Here is a 13,851-nt window from a genome sequence, read left to right on the forward strand (position 1 = left end):
CACTTATATTTTACTTTACCTGTTGAAAAATGTGTTATCTCAATTTTTGAGTTTTACGTGCAATTGAAGCGTTATTTATGGGTAAGTCAACCTAGAAGGTCTTTTATCTGGATTTTACAGTGTAGCTTACAGATGTAAACTCCAATCCGGCAATCCATAAGTGTTTTTGTCTGGTGCTTGCGACCGGGTTCATAGATGTTAGTCTACACTACACCAAAAGAATGTTTTAGAGGCGGTTTTCGAGTCCTATAGAGGCGGTTTTAACCGCCTCTATAGCTATAGTGTTGTTTTTTTTACCCGTCTCTAAACCGCCTCGTATCAAGCCGGCTCTACACTTTAGAGCCGTTTGTACCAACCGTTGGGTAAGTTTTGTTTATAGAAGCGGTTTTTAATAACAAGAGTAGAGGTGGTTATAACCGCCTCTATAGCTAATAATTTCTTATTCCTCTTTAATAGTTTTAGAGGCGGTTATAACCGCTTCTATAGCTAATAATTTCTTATTCCTCTTCAATAGTAAATAATTTTAGAGGCGGTTATAACCGCCTCTATAGCTAATAAATTTGATCTTACTCAATAGTTTTAGAGGTGTTTATAAACCCCCTCTAAAACTATTATTTTTCTAACATGTTCATACTTTTAGAGGTGGTTATAACCACCTCTAAATTTGTTCATTAATTAAATTATATTTTATTTTATTTTCCTACTATAAATAAATAAATTTATTTAACCTGTAAATAAAAAACATGAATCTTTCAATACATTCAAAAATTTCCTAATTTAATTTTATTGACAAGTAATGAGCTCAAGTACAATGTATTTTGATTAATAACAAAATGTGAAGAGTTTTACACTATTTATCTACTTTTATTACAAAATATTTTTTTTGCTTAATTACACAAGCTTCACTTAATTACACAAGCTTCACGTATCCTCTTAATCTTCAACCCTTTCGATCTTTAAATATGAATTCTCCTATATAAGTAAACAAACATTAGCAAATAAAAAGCTATAATTGTAATTAAAAGTAAATAAAATTCTATTAAATGCTAAATTACAAAATCCATACTATGCATAATTATAAAAATCTAATTTTCAAGTTTAACGTCTAATGTGGAAATAGTGGTTGATATTCTGATAATGGTGGCAAGCATAAACTAGTGAACATAAAGTTTATGGGATTATGAAAAACAAAATTATTGTTTAAGATAGCTAAGTGCAAAACATTTTTCTCAGGTATTAAAATAATCCTTGAATGAGACACCACTGAGATTTGGCTAATTTCTATAGCTCCTTACTACAAACTGTTACATCAAACAAACCCTCTATCCCATTAGACAAATGGTTGATGTCTAAAATGCCTGACTACCTTATTTTATATTCACTTATTTGCCATTGAAAGGATGATGAATTTTGAAACTTTGTTTAGTGGAATTCCCTAACATCCCTACAATGATGGGCAAATTGAGAAATTAAGAATAAGAGATCTTTTATTGATGATATGGGAGCAAATTAGTTTTGTTTGTGTTCTTCTTGCACTAATTTAACCATATTTGACTTTGAGCATGATTCATTATGGCTTTTGAGAGAAAAAAAAAATTCAACAAAAGAGTATGTAATTGATTAATTTCAAGTGCTTCACTGCAATTAAACCAATCGTAGGAGGTGCATGCAAATATATTTTTCTCAATATCATTAATGAAAGAATAAGCAATTGATTTACCGCATCAGCAGAAATTAAACCATTTTGGTCTTTGTCAAAAACCTTAAAAGCTTCCCCCGGGTCCTTCTCAAACTCAGCATCCTTTGAAAATACAAATACATATTTCATTAGAACAAACAAATACAACCAATTGCTATTTGTTTGTGATCTTAATAAGTAAAAACCTTGTAGGTGATATGAAAATTACTCTGCTTCTTTCTCAAGAACCAAATGCTGAAGTTGATGCAATGGAAAACTTTGCAAAATCTAACCATGACTGAGTCATTTCCTTCTCTGAACATTACACTTCTGAATATGAATAATGTATGGTGGCCACAAAGATTGTTAATAGCATAAGAATGCATTTCACAAACATAACAACACTAGATAATATACTAAAAAGGAAATACTCAAAGCTAATACAATAAGCATACCTCAAACAAAAGCATTCATTGTCACTCTGGAAAATACAAAATTTTAAAAGCATCAACCATGTGAATGAAAGATTTTGTTTACAGAAGGTTTTGTAAAAACATTCATTGAATTAAAGGTTTTGTTTACAAAATTTTAAAAGCATACAAAATTTTAATTACCTGTCGATGACCAGTTATTCAGGCTTTTGAATGCTTGCTTACAGAAGGTTCCCACAGTATCATTGTGAAATCATCAGAACCTGAAACCAGCCTTTCTGGAGCATTTCCTTTCATTTTATTGTATCTTTCTAAGGCTACCTGATATTGAGATATAGATAAATATTGAACCATAAATAAGGACCACAAAACAGAACATAAAATGGTTTTCATGCAAGAATTTTGACAAGAAAATGGTATCATCTGAGGAATTCACATAAACTTGAATGCCTCTTCTAATATCCTAATGTAATATCAGAATCACAAGAAATATAGATTCTCATAGATGAATGAAATTACACTGAGTGATCTGCTTATTGAGTAAAAAGCATTGGAATTAATGTACTACAACAAAAAAGTAAAAAAAAAAAAACATTTTTTATATCAGTCACCAATGGGATAGAACTAAAATACACGATGGCCATTCGGGGGAGGTATAAAGTTTTACATAACCAACATATTTTCTAGAGTTAAACTTAAGCAGATTTTGAGGAAACAGTTTATGTGGTAAAAGAACATGTTAATCGTCAACTATATACAAAAGACCCACTATCGCCATTATGTTCCATTTATAGAGGAACATTTCTTAGAATTATTTAAAGCTTATAAATTTGTGCCTTTTACTAAAAAAAAATAGTATCTGCATGTTTTGCTTCATTTGAGCTATTTGGTTCTGTGCATTGCGACTTGCTGGAATGCATGACAGAATTAATATCAAAAAGTTTTAAGAAACCAAAATGATCCATAAGCATTTAATCCCACTAAAAAGAACAAATTTTATCTTGTTTGCATGATAAACATAGATCTTAAACTGATGCTAATCAAAACAAAGGATAATCAACTATAGACGACTAGTTAAATTGAAGCGTGCAAATGACATGGTAAGAACAGCATACCACAAAAACTCAATACCCACCGCTTTTTTTCCCTCTGGGGATGAATATGCCTTTCTAGTGTGATCAAAAGGACCAATTCGAAGTATATTCAGTGCTCAAAGCAAGAGAGTTAACCCAATGTCCATGCCCCTGAAAGTTGATGAATTAATGTTGAGAACTTGATAGAATCAGACTCACATTGTAACATGTTTTAGCTGAATAAGAATACTAAAATTTGAAGTTCTAACACAAAAACTGCACAGTCAAAGATTACAGAGTCATAAAATTTTAAAAATCCAATCTCACAGATCAATCAAATTCAAAAACTCACTGTACCCTCACTACAATGAATGTCTATCACAAATTGCTTACAACAATCATTGCAAATTCCCAATGTGTTGTTCTAGTACAACCATTAGGTGAAACATAAATAAATTTCCCCAAATGCCTCCCGATCTTCAAGGGATTAAACTGATATTATTTTCCATCCCTTTCCAACATCAACTTGAGCTTAAAAGTTTAATGGGAACAAAATTTCAGCACTGAATTATCGGTAAATTTACAAAGGATCATCTTGTTTATGTAATCAAACCCTTTATTCATCAAGCCAGGTGACACAACCATTGCTTGTGTGCACCATCTGGTTTTTAGGAAAATCAACCTGGGTAGGCATACTAATTGGTTCTTGAAAATTAATTGCAAGTTACAGTCACTTAAATAGATGAAATTCAATAGCTCCACCATATATTATTCCCCCAAATTAATATGAAGTTTTAGTAAGTTAGTGGATCATATACTTATCTAAAGAGCAATAACAAACTAACTATAACTACAGTTGGCCATGTAAGGACTCTAGAAAATGTAGTTAGCCATGTAAGGACTCTAGAAAATTTATTTTATACTTTAACTAGAAAACCCAACCTTCCAAGTGTATCTACCACAGTAAAAGCAAACGCCAACAAAGGAGGAGGTTCTTAGAGAAGATAAATGGAGGAGACTGTCAAAATATAAAAATAAAACTTGGCAAATGTTTAATTAACATATAGGTTTCATATAAATGGAAATGTCATGCATTGAAAGAAGCCTTCTACATTGCCCTTGCTTCTTCTAGAGAAAGTGGAAGATAATCTCTTAGAAATATAATCATGACTAGATAACCAGAGATATAACTAGAATTTTTATGCTCGCTTAAAGTTAACTAAGAATAGGCTACACGAGATCATTTAAGTATTACTTCATGAAAAAGAAGTAAATTTGTCTTTGTAAGAGGAAAAAGCCTCACGTCAAGCTAAAGATTTTTTAAAAAATGTATTGGCTTTAATGACATTCTCAGAGCCAAACCATCAAGACAAACAACTCCAAAAATCGAGGCTATAATTGCTGATAAGACAAGGACTCAAACAACATGAGCTAATAATTAGCAAACATGGTTGCATTACTTTAATTCACAGATCAACTTTCCCTGAGTTGTTTCCCATACCTTGATTGTACAATCCTGTGAGCTGCATGATTTGCATAAAACATGTCAAGGACAACCATGAAGATTGAATTTAATCCCTAGTTAAGCATTAAATATTAAAAATATTTAAGTCCAAAAGGCACCATGAAAGTTTGGAAGACAGTAACATAGAAGTTAGACATTCATCTTAATTGTACAATAGTTACCCACATAAAGCATAACCATATTCATATTTAATTCCAAAATAAAATAAAAGTAAAACCTTTGGCAGTAGAAGGAGTTAGACAACACTGCTGTATTGTATTTTAAAATCATTAGCCTATCCTTGTAACCTCAAGAACGAGAGATGAAGCTCAACACTGTATCGGGCCTTGCAGGGAGAGATTTTTGCTTTAGTCTTTGAATAAAATTGAAAAAAAAAAAGAAGAAAAGAAAAAAAGAAATGTTGGTGTTAGATCAAAGGAAAAATATCATAGCATAGAACAAGCAATCACTTGGTTCAATAGTTTATACCTTGGGGTAAGGACCCCAATTCCTTCAAAAGCGGCAACTGACTTCATCACTAGATCCAACAATTGCCATAAGCCAATATCTTATCCGAGCAAAAACTCAAAGTGAAAAATAAAAACCTTATTTGTCAGCTAATCCCAAAGAATCTTCATCATCATTTAATTTACTCATAATAGTAAAAAGGGCCATAGAACTACCTCGAGTTTATACTCTCCTTAATGCTCATGATTCATGGATCTGAATAAGTTCATAGCCAAAAACAAACTAAATAAATCAAGCAAAACGAGATATCCCCTTTCTTTTAGAAAGATTCTTTCTTCTTGAACACAATTATAAAAAAAAATCCTCAATGAGTTCTCTAGTTTCACCAAACTACAATGCAACCATCTTAATATATAATCTTCGCTGAAGATTGCCATTGTTTTTCTCGAGCAACATCAATACTTCACCAGCCAATATCCCCAACTAGAACTCCCCAGTAAAACTATTTTCCAGATTGCAGAACCTCAAATACTAATATAAATATCAAAATAAAAAGCGCAATTTTATAGTCCCGAACTAATGAAATTTATCCAAAAGCAGAAAAAATTTGGGGAGTCCGATGGATCGAGCAAGTTCATAACCACACAATCAACTGACAAATTGGAAGATCCCTTGGTGTCAAATAAATCAAATAGTGAATGTGATCCTTCAACAAAGATCGATGCGTACTATCCCTTGAAATGGCATGAGATTGAGCATCCCAAAATCATAAAAGCAATGATAGAAACAATTCAAGGATGAAATGGAATGGCTAGAAGGATACCTGCTGGAGAAGGGTTGATAGGAGATCGAAGAGCTGGGCATCTGGTTTCCCCTCTTCCTTCATGGCCGCAAGAGGACTTCTTCCACCCAAAATAGTGGCCATTGGTTTCCTAAAAAACCTGTAGTTCCTTGCTTTGTAAGTTAACCCGGATTACCCATACCATTATCTAAGTTGGCAATGTTCATTTAACTGTTTTGAACTACAAATAGTTCCATTTTTTTTTTTTTTACCAAAACAATAAGTTGGCTAAAAACTTATTTCCATTTTTGATAAATATAAAAATTTCAAGAAGAAAATCCAAAACAAACAAGTAGATTGTTTAGAATCCAATGTTTCCCTGTTTAATAGAATACTAATACTACTGGTTAAGGGAATTAAACACTACATTATAGAGCTTCTAACCAAAAAAAAATTAACACTAAGTTTGGGGCTCGATTGCACACAAAAAGGTAAAAAAAATTATCTGAAAGAAAATCTGCAGAAAAAAATTAATTATGAGATTTAATGAGAGTAAACACTTACCTCTATTTATTATTTTTCATATATATAATATTGAAAGATATATTAGATATATAACAAACAATCACAAATTAATGCAGATCAAATACCATTAGCATGTAAATCAGGCTCAAGAAAGCATCACTTTCCTAGAACAATTTGAATGACTTAAGTGTCAAAACTTAGATCTTAACCATATCAACATAAGATATTACTCATCAATGTACCCAAAAGAATGAAATATGATCAATACATTCCAACGACCCAAAAAAAATAGCAATTAACATAAGTAGATCAACAAGATATTGAATGCTTTAGCAATTAATATAAGTAGATCAACTAGACCTTGCTAATTCATCTTGCTAATAATAAAAGATTTGAAAAATAAAAACTAGATAATTACTCTCTGAACTCTTTAGTTTGTGCCTTATAATAAATTATATGGGCCTCTTATGAATGTTTATATGAAACCACTACAATTCGATGATCCATTCACACATAATCATAGTCAAAATGGAGTGAACCTGGATTTATTGGAAAATTGACTTCAAGCTCTACAAATTCAGCATTCAACATTTCCAAGAATCATAGAGCCTAGTGAAGTAAAAAAGAACCATACAATGTGTGGCAACTTAACAATTTGTGTCCAAGTGCCTAAGCCAGAGCCCAAGGTTTATGATTAATTGTGTGTCATCAAATTAGTTAGAAAACATAGGAAATTAAAATTAGAGAGTCAGGAGAAGAAGATCAAGCTATAAAAATAAAAGGATGGAGGTACTTCAAGATCAAGGCTATTGGCAATTTGGAGATATTATAAGAACTTTTGAAGATAATTGACTACTTCAAAATGTTAACAAAAATCAGAAATCAAACTTGCCTCACTGTTTCTCATAAATCAGAAACACCTATGTCAGGCTAATCTCCACCAACAAATCAAACCCCCTCGTCTTCACCTCCTGCACCAAATCAAATCACAATCACCATCATTTTCCACACAAAAAGAACAAAATCGAAGCAAAAACCCACCTGAGCCAGCACAAATGCATCATCAACACCATATCCAGACTCCAAAGAACCAGATGCCTTCATAGAAACATATCCTGCGCAACAATCTCACCACCACCACTACCACCAACTGATCAAAATTAATAATCAAAAAACCTAATCAGCGGGAGGGAAGAAGCCGGTCAGGGAAAACCCAAGGGGCGAGAACCTGCACCAAAGGATAACCCAAGGCAATCAATGGATGGCAAATTGAGAGAAGAGTAAGAAGAAAGGGAAGGAGAAGAGAGAAGAAACCTCCTTGGCGGAGCAACAAGTGAAGAAGTGGGCGATGGGCTTGATGGCTGTGAAGCCGCGCTGGGCTCGCTCTCTTGAGAGAGACCGCGTTGGGAATTAGTGCATGGCGGCAGCAGAGCGACGGCAGGAGCGGCAAAAGTCGGGCTTCTTCGTTGGGGAATTAGGGCGCACGAGATTTCCCCGTTAGGGAGAGGCGCACTAGATCTCTCCGTTGGGGAATGAGAGAGAGAGAGAGGCCCACTACATCTCTCCGTTGGGGAATGAGAGAGAGAGAGTCTTCGTTGGGGAAAGAGAGAGAGAGGTTTTTTAATTATTTTTTAAAATAAAATTAATGTAGAGGGGTTTAAATAAACCGGTTCTAAAAACAAAGGAAAAATATCCTATTTTATTATAAAGGTGGTTTTTTAAAAACCCCTCTATTTAGCTGCCTCTAAAGCTCAAAAATGATGTAGTGCTAGTTCGTAAATTCTGTTGTCTGAGTTCTTATGGCTATGCTTTCGAGCATAAGACTATTAAATTATCCTTAAAATAATTAAGTAGTCATGTTTTCATATATCTAATTATTTTTATTATTATTTCTGAAAAATTTTGGTTTACTATTTTGTATGAAGGAAAGGGTTCTATTTGAGATACGTTTGGTTATTTAAAATTAATTAATAGTATTTACTTCACATCTGAATATGATCAGTTGCATATATGTATATATCTATAACACAAATACCAATTTCTAAGCTTTGTTAACCATATCATTCTAATCCTAATTAAAGAATTTCATGTTTTAATTCCATCAATTAATATTCTAATAGGAAGATATTATTAGAAGAAGAAGAGAGAAAGAATGGAACAAGTTCTTGAACTTTGAACGATTTTCATATATAAATGACCTTTAGATCTACATATAGGAACCAATAATACAAGTATACTTTCAATATACTTCTATATTACCGTTGTACATATACATACATACATACACCTAACAGATATAACAGTTTGAAGAGCATCTTATTATACTTTAAAAAAAAAAAAAAAATTCCATGCATGCATGGCATGTATATATATATAATATTCTAATTTACAACTTCGCTCACTGCAGTGGAAGTATTTAACTAATCAGACACATACTGTATAAATTAAAGTTTAATATGAAAAGTATCTCATATATATATACTCAAAAGTAAAAAATATAACAAAATTTCTTATCTAATAAATGATTAATTAGGCTTTGAAAATCTGCCAGGAATTAATATTGACTGTTAAAAAGTATAGCTTGTAAACATAAAGAAATAATAATGATAACACGTACACTCTCTCTACAAAGTTTTAAATGTATGGTTATACTTTCTTTGCCCACTAAAGGTATTTAAGTAGTTTTTCCAACTAAAACATATGTTGTTGATGTATATATATAGTGCTTATTATTTTCATAAAAAAAAATAATCATATATAAGTTAAAATATTTTTCATTTAGAGCTGAGTCATATATATAGCTGGAAGATTAGAAGCACTATTCTGAATTAAAGCTCAGGAGATGTGAAATTTAATTAATAGTACATATATATAATATATGAATTGACAATTAATAAACTTACTATGCAATAGGTGACCAAGGTTTAACATGGATATGTGATTAATATAAAGAGGAATGATCTAATTAAGTTAATTACTTTGAGTACTTGAGATATTAATTGTTCATACTGTTATAAGCACATCACACTTTCTTTTGAAGAATTCCAACATCAATGGATCAGTGACTTGCTGTATACACTCTCTTCCTTCTGTATTTCAGAAATTGAGATTAATGATGCTGAAGACAAACAATGAAGAAGAAGAAGAAGAAGAGGAACACAAGAACATCAAGAGCAAAAGGAAACAAAATGGAAAACAAATCAAGACTCTTTAATTCATTGTAACTAGAGTTTATTACACACACCCTATTTATAGAGTTTATTCAGTTTATATAAAATAAATGAAAAGACTAAAAAAAAAATCCTTGCTGATGTAGCTAGTTAGCTTCTTAACTAACTTCTGACGTGGCTAATTTTCCTGCTGATGTGGCAGATAACTGCTAGGTGACTCTTTTTTTTTCTTCTCTTTCTTTGGCTTCATTTTCTATTCTTTAATTCTCAATGGATCTCAACATCTTTTCCCTTTAAAAGTAAAATTTTTTTATTTTTATTTTTTATACATACATATATATATGTATATATATATATATGATTTTTGATATATCTTTCCTCCATCAAGGTATTACAGTATTTTTGATTTGAGTTGAGAAACCTTGAAGAATAATAAGTCACTATCTCTATTTTAAATACCTTATGTGATAGCGAGTTCTTCATGTAAAATTATTAATTATTATTTTTAATTTTTAGTTGTATTACATTTATTTACCATTATTCATTCATGACAGATTAAAAATAGTTTATAAGTAGTTTATACTCACCAAGAAATACTAAATCACATCCTATTTATCATTTATGTTAAAATAATGGTGTTTATATGTATATAATTAACTGAAGACATTTTATATATGTTGTAAACTAGCACTTACTAACAATAAAAATGGCAAAGAATTTTCATTAACAATCATCCAAATATAGCACTTTGTAGTATATATTTAAAAAAAAAAAAATTATCATTAGCAACCGTCAGAAGAATTTCCATGAGAATATTAAAGAAGTTCTTAAGCAACCGTCCAAATATAACAGTTTATAATATATGTTTTAGTGAGAAAGACAACTTGTATCTTCACTTTAAGTAACTCAAACTTAAGAGTGGTATTATATATATCAAGCATTGCTGTCACTAATATATGAAGCTTTGTGTGGCAACTTTTGAGGTTATAGAAAAGTTAGTGCAACATTAATTACCTTCATCTGAATTATAGCAAACATCCAAGTGCACTACTACATGAAAGTTCCAAATTTTACACACATATATACATACATATATACATATACAAATATGTACGTGTGTGTATGTATGTATTTTCACATGTATGTTTAACCATGCATGCATTCATTTATGATCAAGGATGAGTACAATGGGAGGAGCACAGCATGGTTATTAATTAGATTACATGAATTAGTGTTTCTTGGCCAAGATGCAAGAAACCTATATATATATTGGAAAAGGTTGCTCAGCTATTGATCGTTGACTACATACTAGGATGGGTTACTATGTACGAGAAGACTGGCTGTGATTGGATGGAACAGTATCAGAAGAAGAACTGCGATTGGACACTTTTAAGGTTAATTAAGGATTGTATGCTGTGTTAGTTATGTTACTTTTTGAACTCTTTTGTCTTTCTATATATTCAGTCATGTTTGTATTAAGTTCTCAAGCTAATTTTAGTAATAGCTTCAAGTATCTCTTCTCAATCTTTTCCTTGTGCTGCTGTGAGTGAATACATTAGTTCTCATTCTTCTTTCTTCTATCGGTGGTATTAGAGAAACTGGTGACGATGTCAGGTGGTTCCCTAGCTCCTCTCAACCAAATGTTCTTCTCTTCAAGGGAGAGAACTATAACTTGTGGAGTCTCAAGATGAAGTCAGTCTTTAGGTCTAAGGACTTGTGGAGCATCGTTGAGAAAAGAATTGCAGAGGAGGTTGATAACAATAGACTCGCTGAAATCATGAAGAAAGATTCAAAGGCAATATGCTTGATTCAACAAAACTTAGATGATCGAGTTCTTCCAAGGATCACAGAAGCAAAAACGGAAAAACAAGCTTGGGAGATGCTGAATACTCATATCAAGAGAATACAAACAATATCACAGTTGGGCTTCATTCCTTGTACCGTGAGCGCGATGCAACTAAGATGAAGCATGGAGAAAAGATTGAAGATTACATTGTTGAAGTGAATGCTCTGGAAAACCACGTGAAGACCATGTTTGTTGCACTGTGGGTAGTGCATGGCATGCACGTCTATAGTACAGCTAGTTATCTAGACTTACTTTAAGTTTTCTTTGTTACTTGTGTCTTTTATGTTTACCTGTGTAAGTTTGTCTTGTTGTTGTTTTTGACCACATAGGTTTGTTATGTTATCATGTTGTATGCTTTTATATATTAAGAAATCTAGACCGAATGCAAGTGGTGTGATTTGCTTATCATCTTAAAACTTTCCAGCCTCTCTTTGTGTGAGTGAGTGTTTGCATTCAATCTTCACACTTTCACTTTGTGTTTGAGATCTTGTTTGACACAACAGTGGTATCAGAGACATGGCAAATCAAGGTTCCAGCTCAGGCAGCTCATCTCAAGTCATTGTACCACACTTCAGTGGGGAAGGGTACAGCTTGTGGAGTCTCAAGATGGAGACAGTCCTCATCTCTCGCGATCTATGGAAGCTCGTTGAGAAGTGGTATGATGAGGATGAAGCAGATGAGCATAAGTTGATGAGAACATTAAGAAGAATGCCAAGGCTTTGTGTCTTATACAACAAAGCTTGGATGATAAAACTCTCATCAGGATCTCTCAGACACAAAATGCTAAGAAGGCATGGGATATACTGAAGAAAGAATATCAAGGGTGCACGAAGAGCTCGGCTGTGAAGTTGTATGCATATCGGCAACAATTTGAGACCATCCGAATGAAGAATGGTGACACCATTCAAGACTATGTTAGCAAGGTGTTAACACTTGCACATCATATTAGAACTCTTGGAGAGGATCTCCCGGAGCAATCGGTGGTCGGCAAGATACTTCGAAGCCTCACACCTAAGTTCAGACATGTGGTATCCTCCATCATTGAAGCCAAGGATCTTACCACATTCACAGTGGATGAGTTAAGTGGTTCACTGAAGGGTCATGAAGGAAGACTCGACATGGAGAATGACCAGGTAGAAGTGAAGGCTTTTCACATCAAGGGAGAAGCTTCTTCAAGTAGTTATAATGTCAATACAAGAAGAGGCAGGGGACGTGGAGGTTTCAGAGGTCGCTCAAGAGGCAGAGGGAGAGGTCATGTCTCTGAGCAGAAGGATACTCAATCTGAAAGCCGACAGAGCAAAGCTCACATCCAGTGCTATAACTGTAAGAAGTTTGGGCATTACAAGTCGCAGTGTTGGCAAAAGGAGAGTGCAACAAATATAGTGGAGGAAGACACTGAAGTTTCTCACTTGTTCATGGCTGGAGGCTATTCAAAAGATGAGCTTGAAGATGTATGGTTGCTAGACAGTGGGTGCAGCAACCATATGACAGGTATGAAGTCTTTGTTTCACAACTTGGATGAATCTGTTCAGCAAGTTGTTCGCTTAGGAGACAACCGAGTGATGAAGGTAGAAGGAATGGGAACAGTGAGGTTCAAGACAAGAGGAGGACAAGTAAAAGAACTTGAAAGAGTTCAATACGTACCAGAAGTTGCACATAATCTTCTTAGTGTCGGACAGTTACAGAAGGGAGGATACACTTTGTTCTTTGATGAAGATCAGTGTATTATTCAAAACAAGAAGACCGGTGCCGAGCTAGCTCATGTTCATGTGACTGGACACAATCTATACCCTCTTTCCATTCATGAAGTTGGAGACGTCCATATTGCGGTCAGCAAGACAGAAGTTGCGGTCAGTAAGATAGACAAGTCTTTTCTTTGGCATGAAAGGTATGGCCACATCAACTTCAATAGCTTACAGCAGCTGTCAAGAGGGAAACTAGTTCATGGGCTTCCCAACAACATCTCTGCACAACCATGTGAAGGTTGTGCATATGGGAAGCAAACCAAGATCCCATTTCCTGAAGAAACCATGAGGAGAGCAAGCAAACCACTAGAACTGATCCATGGAGACCTTTGTGGCCCGATGCGGACCAAGTCCCGTGGAGGTAACTCATACTTTATGTTATTGATTGATGATTGCACCCGGTATGCATGGGTTTATTTCCTTCAGGTGAAGTCCCAAGCTTTGGAATTATTCAAGGTTTTCAAAAACCAAGTGGAGAAGCAATATGACCACCCAGTAAAGGCATTGAGAACAGATCGTGGAGGTGTGTTCATTTCCGACGAGTTCCAAGCCTTTTGTGAAGCTCACGGCATCAAGAGGCAACTGACAACTCCTCACTCGCCACAGCAAAATGGGGTTGTTGAACGGAGA

At 33.7% G+C, this 13,851-nt stretch overlaps 1 long non-coding RNA gene across 9 annotated transcripts; it reads right to left on the reverse strand.

Annotated features, from left to right (window-relative positions):
* Positions 1-887: 887 nt before the first annotated feature.
* LOC120282333 lies at positions 888-8,000 on the reverse strand. Of its 9 annotated transcripts, none has more exons than XR_005542950.1 (12): positions 7,775-8,000; positions 7,502-7,688; positions 7,358-7,431; positions 5,978-6,053; positions 4,925-5,032; positions 4,643-4,705; positions 3,225-3,353; positions 2,293-2,430; positions 2,134-2,159; positions 1,885-2,008; positions 1,721-1,801; positions 888-972 (listed from the first exon to the last, which is right to left on the reverse strand). It is a non-coding gene; the product is annotated as an uncharacterized LOC120282333 (long non-coding RNA). The 9 variants fall into 9 exon arrangements; XR_005542955.1 differs by having other exon boundaries at positions 3,245-3,353; positions 4,684-4,705; positions 7,775-7,999; XR_005542949.1 differs by having other exon boundaries at positions 3,245-3,353; positions 4,925-5,021; positions 7,775-7,998.
* Positions 8,001-13,851: the final 5,851 nt, after the last annotated feature.

Source organism: Dioscorea cayenensis, chromosome 18 (genome assembly GCF_009730915.1).
Source record: "Dioscorea cayenensis subsp. rotundata cultivar TDr96_F1 chromosome 18, TDr96_F1_v2_PseudoChromosome.rev07_lg8_w22 25.fasta, whole genome shotgun sequence".
Classification (NCBI taxonomy): domain Eukaryota; kingdom Viridiplantae; phylum Streptophyta; class Magnoliopsida; order Dioscoreales; family Dioscoreaceae; genus Dioscorea; species Dioscorea cayenensis.